We start from the raw sequence: 12738 nt of genomic DNA on the forward strand, positions 1-12738 counted from the left end.
CAAAAAGGTCCTGAGAGACAGCAGTATCATAAACCATTTACAGACCAACGACAATCCAATCCAGCAAATAGTCAAACAGTGACTATTGACCTCAGAAGCTGATTGATCGCGCATCACGTGATTGGGACGTGTGTGGTTTCCGACAGACACAAGTGCAGGTGCCGTTGCAATCCATTAATATACACATTTAGAACATTCATAAATAAAAACATTCCAAGCACTTTCAGAATACAGTCAACTGCAGTGTGTCACAAAACAGCATGTTCACAAGTAGAGCTCCAGACATCAAATAGGCTACATGATTCATTCAGATTGTTTATAAGGAGGCAACTAGTCAACCGATTCGAATATTTTTCCTCAACTACTCAACTTAGTAGCCGTTCCACTCCTAGATACAATAGTTAAAATACAATAACCCAGAAGACATTTAGTCAACATGTTTGACTGTGTTCTTTTAGTATTCAAAAATTACAATATAGTACATAATCCATGGAATTACAATTGATCTAATTTTGTAATTGAACAAATCATTACCCATGCAGGCAATGGTACAAATATCAAACAAGAGAAATCTAAAAAGCCTTTAGGTGTTAGTGATGTTAATTCCAGTATCTACTCTGACTGGTTTCAATTCTGTTTGTCAGAAAGACGGTTTTACCTGTTCGATCCTCTTCAAGCACCGAGGGATGCAGAAATGCTGAATGTGTCACGTAATTGAAAAGCAGCAAAATGAAACAGTGCAGGGATCCACCTACAGGGATCCACCTACACTGCCCTGTGCAGCACAAGCCCATTGGTTAGGTTTGTTTAAAATGCTGTCGAAGACACAGGAACCTTTAATAGCTTTACACGAACGTGTTGGTTATTTTTATACATTAAACACATTCGTTTCAGTCTTGAAACAGACAATAAGCTTGTACAGTATGCAGTTCATGCTATTCATTTGAAGTCTATTCATATGTTAAAAAAGCTCCAAAGGGTATTAACCATTTTTCAGTATTTTAGGTGCCTGTTCATACAAAATAATTCTGCATTGGAAAAAAGTTTACTGATCGTGGGTGCACTAATAAGTTTTATTTGATATAGCAACCATTGCTGAGTTATTTGGCCAGGTAAAGATTCCATCTCATCCCGAAGGTATACCGGTCCCCAATCATCTCATCCCTCATCGCATTTGTCAACTATGTGTAATAATGTGTTACTGTATTTGCTTGTTTTTATTGTTCTGTATTTTTTTTGGTGCAAATTATTATTATTATATAATGTTATTGACATGAATTGTGCTTTGTTACTGAAAATTGACAAATCAAACACATTTGTAAAAAAAAAAAAAAAAAAGAAATAATGTTCTATGTTTGACTATGGGAGTCAATGGGGACATGGTACTGATAATATCACTCTGGTTATTATCACACTTCGGTAATATCACAACATTCAACAGATCTCCACTCCACTTAAGATCACTAAGTTGCTGGACAGTGCTAAAATGTTCTGATAAATTGCAAGGTAGCACAGAATACTGCATACAAACCTTTGTCACATGAGCACACTTTGCATATCATCTTGCTAGAAAATGATGTCAAAGGAGGGAACGTGTGGGTCTGATAGCTGGATCTTCAGAGAATATTCCGAGCTGCAGCCTGACCAAACTGAAAACAATATCTCTGTAAAACGGAAACTGTGCCTGAGCAGGAACTATTGGTAACTGTAACTAGTTACATTTTAAATGATCATTTGAAGTGCTCCACACTCTCCTTGTCTGTGCTGCAATGCCCAGGACATGTTAAGATAGTACACAGTACAGATCATTTTCCCTGGTTTTGTGGGTTTGTGTGGCATACTTAATGTTATCGTGTGTAGTTTTCTCCAGTGAATACCCAGCTGCTCTCCCATTGTTTTCTATGCAGCTCAGCTGTTCTATTATTACTCAATGAAAACAATCCTGCCACAAAACACAGAACTTTTTCACCCAGTACATTGTGTTCCTGGACACATGTATGATTCTGTGTTCCTGGACACATGTATGATTCTGTGTTCCTGGACACATGTATGATTCTGTGTTCCTGGACACATGTATGATTCTGTGTTTAGTACAAGGAACAGGGTTTAGTTACATAATATAGCAACTTTTAACCATAAACAAATACATCACAGGGTCAATCAAGGCACTCACCAAAACATGTATCTACTTGACTTAGTTTTGCATTAGTCTTCAATCTACGACTGAATACACTATGTAACACAATTTTTGTTCCTGGGTAGTAAGTGTTATTTCCTAATTGCTTATGCCTCAAAAGTATAGAGAATGGCTATTATTCCCCACAAACTTTGCTTTTGTGACCAGGACAGTGATATTTTGAAATTTACCTATTTCCAATGAGAAAACGGGCGAATTTGTGTCTTTTCGTTCACATAAAGTCAGAAAAAAAACAACATATGAATCCAAATTAACATGTATTTATACTAAAGTAATACAAAAATGACTACAAAAGATTTAGAAGTGAGTAGTTTTTCGAGATTTACGATTATACTGTAAATCACTTTCACGAATCAGCCCCCAAATGTAGTCTCCCATCATGTTCTCGTTATACTGTCCTTCATTGACAGCTCATCCAGGAGCCTCAAAGCCGTGCTGCTCCATAATGGTAACAAGTACCCGTCTCTTCCCCTGGCTCACTCGGTGCACCTCAAAGAGGATTACAACAGCATCAAGACCTTGCTGGACGCCTTGAAGTATGATGAGTACGGCTGGGACCCCCGGAAGGTGCTGATGCCACCACTGCACATCAAATTGGGCCTTATGAAACAATTTGTCAGAGCTCTAGATAAGGAGTCGGCAGCCTTCAAGTACCTTCAAGACTTCTTCCCTAAGCTGTCTGAGGCAAAGGTCAAAGCCGGTGTCTTCGTCGGACCACAGATAAAGAAGATCCTGGAGTGCAATGAATTCCCCAAGAAGCTCACTAGTAAGGAGAAAGCGGCTTGGAACAGCTTTGTTACAGTGGTTCGGGGCTTCCTGGGCAATCACAAGGCCGAAAACTATGTGGAGCTGGTTGAGACTCTGGTGAAGAACTACGGCACAATGGGCTGTAGGATGTCCCTCAAAGTCCATATCCTTGATGCTCATCTTGATAAATTCAAGGAGAACATGGGAGCGTACTCGGAGGAGCAAGGCGAGCGCTTCCGCCAGGATATACTGGACTTTGAACGCCGCTACCAAGGACAGTATAACGAGAACATGATGGGAGACTACATTTGGGGGCTGATTCGTGAAAGTGATTTACAGTATAATCGTAAATCTCGAAAAACTACTCACTTCTAAATCTTTTGTAGTCATTTTTGTATTACTTTAGTATAAATACATGTTAATTTGGATTCATATGTTGTTTTATTCTGACTTTATGTGAACGAAAAGACACAAATTCGCCCGTTTTCTCATTGGAAATAGGTAAATTTCAAAATATCACTGTCCTGGTCACAAAAGCAAAGTTTGTGGGGAATAATAGCCATTTTCTATACTTTTGAGGCATAAGCAATTAGGAAATAACACTTACTACCCAGGAACCAAAAAAAAAAAAAAAATTGTTACACGGTGATATCTGAACTGAACTAATTGCATTTGAATGGGGGCTTTCCTGGCATCCCAGCACATGGCTAACTACAAACTGTCAGCCTCACAGCTTAGTGTTACTTCATATGAACCAAACAGATTACAGCCACTACCACAGGGGATTCCTGTGAAAGAAAGCCCCTCACTAGACACCCCTGTCAGGGAAGCAGAGAGCCCCCTGCTGGGTTCTAACCTCCCACACCTGGACGATAAGAGCACAGGTTTTATAACTGAGTCCATGTATTTGTGTAGGAGACTGTGTGTGTACAGCATGTTATTGTATATTTAGACTGTGTGTGTACAGCATGTTATTGTATATTTAGACTGTGTGTGTACAGCATGTTATTGTATATATAGACTGTGTGTGTACAGCATGTTATTGTATATGGAATACACTGTGAAGAAATACTGAATATGAAATAAATGAGCTGACACTGTACATTTAATACTAGGAGGCTCACACCCTATTCATCTTCAGATACAATCAATAATTTAAAAGGATGTCCACAGCACGTTTGGATAAATGGTCCTCTAGATATATGTAAACATGTGACAGACAGAGAGACATGCGTCTGTATGTATGACTGCCTCACCTGGCCTCCCATTGTTCATAAGAGACAGGGGTCCATTCCATGGGAATTTTAGCTACTAGTGATGGCAAAAATGAAATATTTACCACTGAAGTTGAGTTACTTTTGATGGAACTACCAGAGAGTATATTTTCAGTAATGAACTTGTCTAGTGCCACATTCTATTTTTTATTTCTATTTTAATTTTTAAACAATATCACCTTTTAATGTTTATCCAGTTTCATAATGCTAAAGAGCATACAGAAGACTGATGTTTCAAGATGTTTAAAGATGAAGCTCACAACCGAAAATTGATACAAAGTAGGAACTTTAAAATGAGCAAAATTGCATAAGTGAGCCCAAACAAGATCTGATACACATGGGAAAAATAAGAATGCTGCAATTGACAACTGTATTTCTGCATATAAACCCTATGATATTTCCATTAAAGGTAAACCATCTTCCGTAGTAAATATTTAATTTTTGGTCATCACGTCTAGGCAAAATTGCCATAGTCATCGTCTTATATTTATGTTCATATATCCGAGTCCCAAAAGGACATGCTTACTCTCATTTTCCCATTTTACAAAGTAAATGATGTTTAATGTGTTTATTACCTGCTTACAACAGAAATACAGAAATGCTGATGTTGTACTTGTCACATTTTACAACTGTGTCTCTTAAGCAGTGAGGCACACAGGGTGCTCCTCACAGCCGAGGTTTTGCTCTGCAGTCAGGAGGCCTGAACAATGCTAACCACACAAACAGGAAGTCACACTCACCTAGACACCGCCACAATGGTAGCCATGACGACAGGAGAAGAGACTGGTAAGTTGGTTGGCCTATCACAGACATGCACTGCCGGCGAGACATTTTTGTGTTCAAATTGACAGGAAATGTAGGCAAACCTTTTTCTCTGAATAGTAAGACTCAAACTGGTGCAAATTTGCAACAGGCTAAATGCATGAGGCTTACTCAAAGCCATTTGTACTTCTCTTGTATAAAAGTAGGACAATAAAAGAATGCTGTCTATGTGGTGCTGCAGCTGGCTTATTCTCCCCTCACTTGTGGAGGCCTGTTAGATTCAAGCTCAGCTCAAACTAGAAATGGGAGTTTTTGTTCACAAAAACACAGCACTGGTACCAAAGATTCAGACACTGGGCCTGATCTTCAACTGTGGCTAACAGGCCCATGTAATGCGTTTACTATGGAGTGAGAAATTTGCCTGTGATTTGCCCATCGGGAAAATATATAATCCAGATTGTACTACCTCTATTCAGCTACAGCTTCAACAGCCATAAACATGCAAATATAAAGTCACTACCTCACTACAACTCACTTACCTTCACAACACCACCCCTGGCATGCTAATATCCCAACATCAGCAGGTTATTGGCTTCTGTTTGGTTTAGCGCACAACTCTGGTCCAGTCTGTTTTTTTTTTGTTCCAATCTGGTCCTGAATTAATGAACTGACCCTTAGCGGGTTTGATTAACTCATTTAAGACCTGCTTGGAATAGACTGGACCTCGAGGGGCCAGAGTTAGTGGAATCCACAACACAAAAGCTCTACCCCATGTATCTCACCACATCCCTGATGAGGGAATATCACAGCAGAAAAAGCCTATAAGGGAGAGGAAATGAGCCCTAGTCTTTCAGCACTGCTCTGTGATCTTATTAAAGACCTCGCCGCTGTCTTAGAATAGAGTGGCTGCTTGCTGTCTGTTTGCATTACACCACGCGTCTTCAGAAGCAGCTGAAATAATATGCATTCACAGAGCTAGTGCTACTGAAAGATGGTTGTGAAGTCTGTCTGTAAGGGACAGTAAAAACTGTTCCATGCTGATAACAGCCAAGCAAGGAAAGGGATTGGAACAGACTAGATGAGACAAATTCTAATTGCTTTGAAAATAATCCATTCATTTTAACCTACAGTATATTTTGAGTAGGCCTAAATTCTAAAGTCCTTATTCAAAACCCTCATAAATCAACTGAGGAACACATTCCTCAACATTTACTCAGGAGCGTTCGCCAGAAGAAAGAGAATGTCTCTTCTTAGGATCGCAGTGTATCCAGATCACGCTCCCTCCTGCAGCAATGCTGGATCGCAGTGTATCCAGATCACCATCCCTCCTGCAGCAATGCTGGATCGCAGTGTATCCAGATCACTCTCCCTCCTGCAGCAATGCTGGATTGCAGTGTATCCAGATCACTCTCCCTCCTGCAGCAATGCTGGATTGCAGTGTATCCAGATCACTCTCCTTCCTGCAGCAATGCTGGATCGCAGTGTATCCAGATCACTCTCCTTCCTGCAGCAATGCTGGATCGCAGTGTATCCAGATCACTCTCCCTCCTGCAGCAATGCTGGATCGCAGTGTATCCAGATCACGCTCCCTCCTGCAGCAATGCTGGATCGCAGTGTATCCAGATCACTCTCCCTCCTGCAGCAATGCTGGATCGCAGTGTATCCAGATCACGCTCCCTCCTGCAGCAATGCTGGATCGCAGTGTATCCAGATCACTCTCCCTCCTGCAGCAATGCTGGATTGCAGTGTATCCAGATCACTCTCCCTCCTGCAGCAATGCTGGATCGCAGTGTATCCAGATCACTCTCCCTCCTGCAGCAATGCTGGATCACAGTGTATCCAGATCACTCTCCCTCCTGCAGCAATGCTGGATTGCAGTGTATCCAGATCACTCTCCCTCCTGCAGCAATGCTGGATCACAGTGTATCCAGATCACTCTCCCTCCTGCAGCAATGCTGGATCGCAGTGTATCCAGATCACTCTCCATCCTGCAGCAATGCTGTATCGCAGTGTATCCAGATCACTCTCCCTCCTGCAGCAATGCTGGATCACAGTGTATCCAGATCACGCTCCCTCCTGCAGCAATGCTGTATCGCAGTGTATCCAGATCACTCTCCCTCCTGCAGCAATGCTGGATCGCAGTGTATCCAGATCACGCTCCCTCCTGCAGCAATGCTGGGTTTCTGTTCCCACAATACACCAGACATTTCAATCAGAGTGCCAGTATTATTGCAGGTGGGAGTGTGATCCAGATACACTGCAATATTTTTCTACTGGTGAAGATTCCTTAATAAAGTAATTCCCTAGCTGATTTAACTATGATGTGTGAATAAAATTATCAAAACTATATGGACAGCACAGGATACAGTGAATCTAAAGTAATACGTTTCTTGTAAACACTGCAGAGGGCTCGGTAACTTTGTAAGCATTGCCATAATCTGACTGCCCAACGCAAAATGAAAGCAAAACAAAACTCAGTTGAAAAAAATCCAACATTTAAAATGTCTTCATCTTTGATCAAGTTTAGTAACGTAGAAAGGGCGCCCTGATCCTGACAAGCAATTGTATGGTTTACATTTGCTTTGTCTATCTGATTCCAAAAACTATATTCATTACCCTTTTGCGTTAACCTGATAATCCCAGAAACATAATGCTGCCTTTCCTGCTGTCCCAAGGTAAAACAAGACCTCTTTGGACCTCCCATACAAATATGTTAAATGTTTGCTAAAGTAATCGTAGCTAACAAAATAGTTTCATACATTTTCTTCACCATGCACATCCCTTCATTAGATAGGTCTCAAATGTGCAGTTTTGAAAGACAAACAGAGATTTTTTTTAACCTACGTTAGTACCAGATATCATGTTTTAAAAGAACATTTTCTATAACGTGTTTCTTTATAAAATGCACATTTGAGACCTATGTAGCTAATGATTCATGATTTAAGTTGAGAGTCGATTGAGAAGTTCCAATCATCTAATCACAAATGAATCCCGAGCAGCAGCAGCGTGCTGTCGCTATCAGTAATAACTTTCTGGGAAGATCAGGGCTTAGTCCAGAAATGTCTCAGAGTTCGGTGTTGGGTTATTTCTACAGCTTACATATTTTTTAAAGAAAAAGACTGGATTTGTACATTTCTAAAACACTGTGCATTAGTTGAATTATACCTTATGAAGTGATGGTTATTTATAGATATACTTCTCAGAGAAAATACTACAGCTAACAAAAGAATTCCATAAATCTTACCTATTTTGCACTTAAAATGTACAGTCTTGAAAGAAACATATGTTTTGGTGGAGAGGGGTTGTAATGGGCTGCCTAGTCATGTTGTTGAGGCAGAATCACTTGGATCCTTTAAGACCCAACTTGACAAAGTTTTGAGATCAGTCAGGTCATAAAAACCGGACGAGTTTAGATGGGATCGCCTATCATTCGTAAATGTGCTTCTGTTCTCATGCTTTTGTGTTTCAGCAAACATGTATTTTTTTATTTTAAAAACACAATATCTGATATTTTAAAGAATGTTCTCAGTTTCTATGCTTTATTCCCAGGAAGTCATTTTACCTCAGCAGTGTCTTCTGGGTCATGTTACTGGCTGAAAGCATGTCAGTCAATAGGGCAAGCATCTGACTGGTTACTGACAGGAAGGAAGCAGTTGAAGGAGGAGGCAATTTCACTATCCAGGTGACCAAGGAAGTGCAACCAACTGTAGTACCAGATATCATGTTTTAAAATAAAAACAATTTAATATAACATTTGAGACCTATATAACGAATGGAAGTGCACCAATGGTTAAAATTGATGGAATTATTTAGTTAGCTACACTTCAAGTACAATGTAATTATAACACCTGCAGCCACTGCGCCGTGGAGTCTGATAGTGATAAGAACATAAGAACATAAGAAAGTTTACAAACGAGAGGAGGCCATTCAGCCCATCTTGCTCGTTTGGTTGTTAGTAGCTTATTGATCCCAGAATCTCATCAAGCAGCTTCTTGAAGGATCCCAGGGTGTCAGCTTCAACAACATTACTGGGGAGTTGGTTCCAGACCCTCACAATTCTCTGTGTAAAAAAGTGCTTCCTATTTTCTATTCTGAATGCCCCTTTATCTAATCTCCATTTGTGACCCCGGGTCCTTGTTTCTTTTTTCAGGTCAAAGAAGTCCCCTGGGTTGACATTGTCTATACCTTTTAGGATTATGAATGTTTGAATCAGATCGCCGCGTAGTCTTCTTTGTTCAAGACTGAATAGATTCAATTCTTTTAGCCTGTCTGCATACGACATGCCTTTTAAACCCGGGATAATTCTGGTTGCTCTTCTTTGCACTCTTTCTACAGCAGCAATATCCTTTTTGTAACAAGGTAACCAGAACTGAACACAATATTATAGGTGAGGTCTTACTAATGCATTGTAGAGTTTTAACATTACTTCCCTTGATTTAAATTCAACACTTCTCACAATATATCCGAGCATGTTGTTTGTCTTTTTTTATAGCTTCCCCACATTGTCTAGATGAAGACATTTCTGAGTCAACATAAACTCCTAGGTCTTTTTCATAGTTCCCTTCTTCAATTTCAGTATCTCCCATATGATATTTATAATGCACATTTTTATTGCCCGCATGCAATACTTTACACTTTTCTCTATTAAATGTCATTTGCCATGTGTCTGCCCAGTTCTGAAAGCTGTCTAGATCATTTTGAATGACCTTTGCTGCTTCAACAATGTTTGCCACTCCTCCTATTTTTGTGTCGTTTGCAAATTTAACGAGTTTGCTTACTATACCAGAATCTAAATCATTAATGTAGATTAGGATAGCAGATATCAGATGCTCAGCAGGAATGGTGCTGGTCAGTTCTGGGGACTCTCAGGACAGTCTGAGGCTCTCACAGTGCACAGGGGTGTTGGTTGCTCAGCAGGAATGGTGCTGGTCAGTTCTGGGGGCTCTCAGGACAGTCTGAGGCTCTCACAGTGCACAGGGGTGTTGGTTGCTCAGCAGGAATGGTGCTGGTCAGTTCTCGGGACTCTCAGGACAGTCTGAGGCTCTCACAGTGCACAGGGGTGTTGGTTGCTCAGCAGGAATGGTGCTGGTCAGTTCTGGGGGCTCTCAGGACAGTCTGAGGCTCTCACAGTGCACAGGGATGTTGGTTGCTCAGCAGGAATGGTGCTGGTCAGTTCTGGGGGCTCTCAGGACAGTCTGAGGCTCTCACAGTGCACAGGGGTGTTGGTTGCTCAGCAGGAATGGTGCTGGTCAGTTCTCGGGGCTCTCAGGACAGTCTGAGGCTCTCACAGTGCACAGGGATGTTGGTTGCTCAGCAGGAATGGTGCTGGTCAGTTCTGGGGGCTCTCAGGACAGTCTGAGGCTCTCACAGTGCACAGGGGTGTTGGTTGCTCAGCAGGAATGGTGCTGGTCAGTTCTCGGGGCTCTCAGGACAGTCTGAGGCTCTCACAGTGCACAGGGATGTTGGTGGGGAGTATTTTGCAAATGAAAATATGAACTAATTCTAACTAATGATTAGTGGCATTGAATTAGTTGTTTTCTTTGGTTAAACATTGCGATTCCTATTATGTACTGATGGTCCTTTTAGCAGCTGCCTAGTTACTGGACTGTTTTGATATGGAATTGTTTTCAGGTTCCATGAAATGGGGACCCTTGTGCACTGAGTGTCTCTGATTGGCTATACTCTGATAAACTCTCAATTTTATACACATATCTTAACCGTTCAGGTATTATTAAGCGTTTTGTATGTGTGTGCTCTGTTTGTATTAAGATATTGTCCGGCTTAATCAGTGATTCATTGATGGTAATCATTTACAGGAAGTTGTAGTTCCCTATTTGATAACTGCCCTGGAACACAGGAACACACCTTTAGATTTGCACAAAAATACGACACAAATAAATGGCCATTGAGATTTCCACATGAAAGCCTCTCTCATGCCTGGTTCCTCACTGGTCAATTCCAAAGTGACTGAAATTTAATCAAAGGATGTGTTAAAGACAGGAGAGAACCCTCTTCTGTACAGTGGAATGTGTGTTCTTTATTCCAGACCTCCTTGATGCACCGGTTTCCTTTGCATGATATATCTGAACACAGTATTCTCCAAGGTGAATGGACCTAAGAAAGGTCTTTACAGCACCCAGTAATACATAATAAACAACACATAATAAGCACATTAAAAAACAAACCATGGTAAACTATGGTAAATGCATAGCATAACCACGGAATACTGCAAATGTAGCGTGGTAAACTTTTATAAAGGTAAAATCATCAACATTTCTTTGTTTATGCCTTTAAATGCTATAAAAATTACTGATTTGGTCACAATGTTTTACAGCAGTCTACTGATCCTGGGATAGACCCCAGTGTAGTTTAATACACTTTTTTAAGACTCATTTTTTGTTTCTCCATATCAGGACATATTAACAAAACTTGGTTTAATGAATTTTTACAGAGTGTTTATAAACGTTCTCTTGGGTTGAACAGTGCTTTGAAAACTGAGAATAAATCAATAACCCCTATTTAAAACAGTGGAGGTTTCATGAACTGAAAATTTCATTTAAAAAACAGTCCTTCACAAAACATTCCTTAAAACAGTCCTTAAGCTTTGTGAATTATCTTCATTATATGTCCCTTTTTAAAAAAAACTTTACTGGGAACACAGCGTTCTGCTAAATTAAAACTATGGATCCTGAAACTTCACAAATATTGTTTAAAATATGTGTTAAATATTCACAGGATGCACATACAGCATATACATACAGACAATTAATATACCCTACCCAAATTGTCAAATTAACTTAAAGACCACAAAAGGCATAGACTTTTCACAGAACAAAGCTCTGCCTGTGTAACACAAGCTACAATTAAGAAACAAAATAAGTTCGTTGCTAATAATAAACCAATAATGTGTATGGGGCGTGTAAGCAACCGAGCCTTCATTGTTAATTTTAGTTTAACGAAGGTATGAGAATAGTAACGTGTATCTCCAAAAGAAAAAATAAATAAAAATAAATACTGTCGCCGAGTGAACGCGAAGAGTTGTAACACTTGCGTTTGTTTTAGCCGGCCGCCTCTTGTTTAATAAAAGCCATCGATTTACCCGGCTGATTAATTAACACCCGCTCTATGCCCGTTTGCTGTAGAAACGTTTTAAATGGCTTACCATGTTTCGTGTTCTGCAATATCGTAGTTAATATTCTAAATTATAATTCCACTTAAAATAACTGTTATGCCAGTCAACCTTTGCAGGCAAACATTTTCTCAGAGCAACTCAACACAGACACCCTCTCCGCTCAGAAAGCACAGCAAGGTTTCAGGAAATACTCACTTCATGTCTCTGACTAATCTCTTTGATCTTTTTCAACACAGTGTGTACATATACTCGCAGGCAAAACCGTATTTTTCAAAGTCATTTGTGAAGAAACCAGTTCAAATAAATAGACCTGTAATTTATAACGACTTCACTAAAAGCATACAGGGATAATTACACCTTCTTCAGGTAACTAACACATGTGATTGTTTCTTTATTTTTAATTTTTTTTAAATGAAATGAGACACTGTACAAATAAAATGAAATACAAAAACAAATTAACAACCGATACAACAACACATTTCAACTGTCAGATACATGTGTACCACCCACCCACATAATACTACTACTACTACTAATAATAATAATAATAATAATAATAATAATAATAATAATAATAATAATAATAATAATAATAATAATAATAATGTACAAACCCCTGAAGACAA

The 12738-nt window shown here is 39.7% G+C and overlaps 1 protein-coding gene across 1 annotated transcript in view; it reads right to left on the minus strand.

Annotated features, from left to right (window-relative positions):
* LOC131721030 (FYN-binding protein 1-like) overlaps window positions 1–12348 on the minus strand; it is a 53435-nt gene extending 41087 nt beyond the window's left edge. Inside the window, exon 1 of the mRNA XM_059013928.1 lies at window positions 12308–12348. The gene's annotated coding sequence lies outside the window, so the exon portion shown is untranslated. The remainder of the gene's footprint in view (window positions 1–12307) is intronic.
* Window positions 12349–12738: the final 390 nt, after the last annotated feature.

Source organism: Acipenser ruthenus, chromosome 47 (assembly GCF_902713425.1).
Source record: "Acipenser ruthenus chromosome 47, fAciRut3.2 maternal haplotype, whole genome shotgun sequence".
In the NCBI taxonomy this organism is placed as follows: Eukaryota; Metazoa; Chordata; class Actinopteri; order Acipenseriformes; family Acipenseridae; genus Acipenser; species Acipenser ruthenus.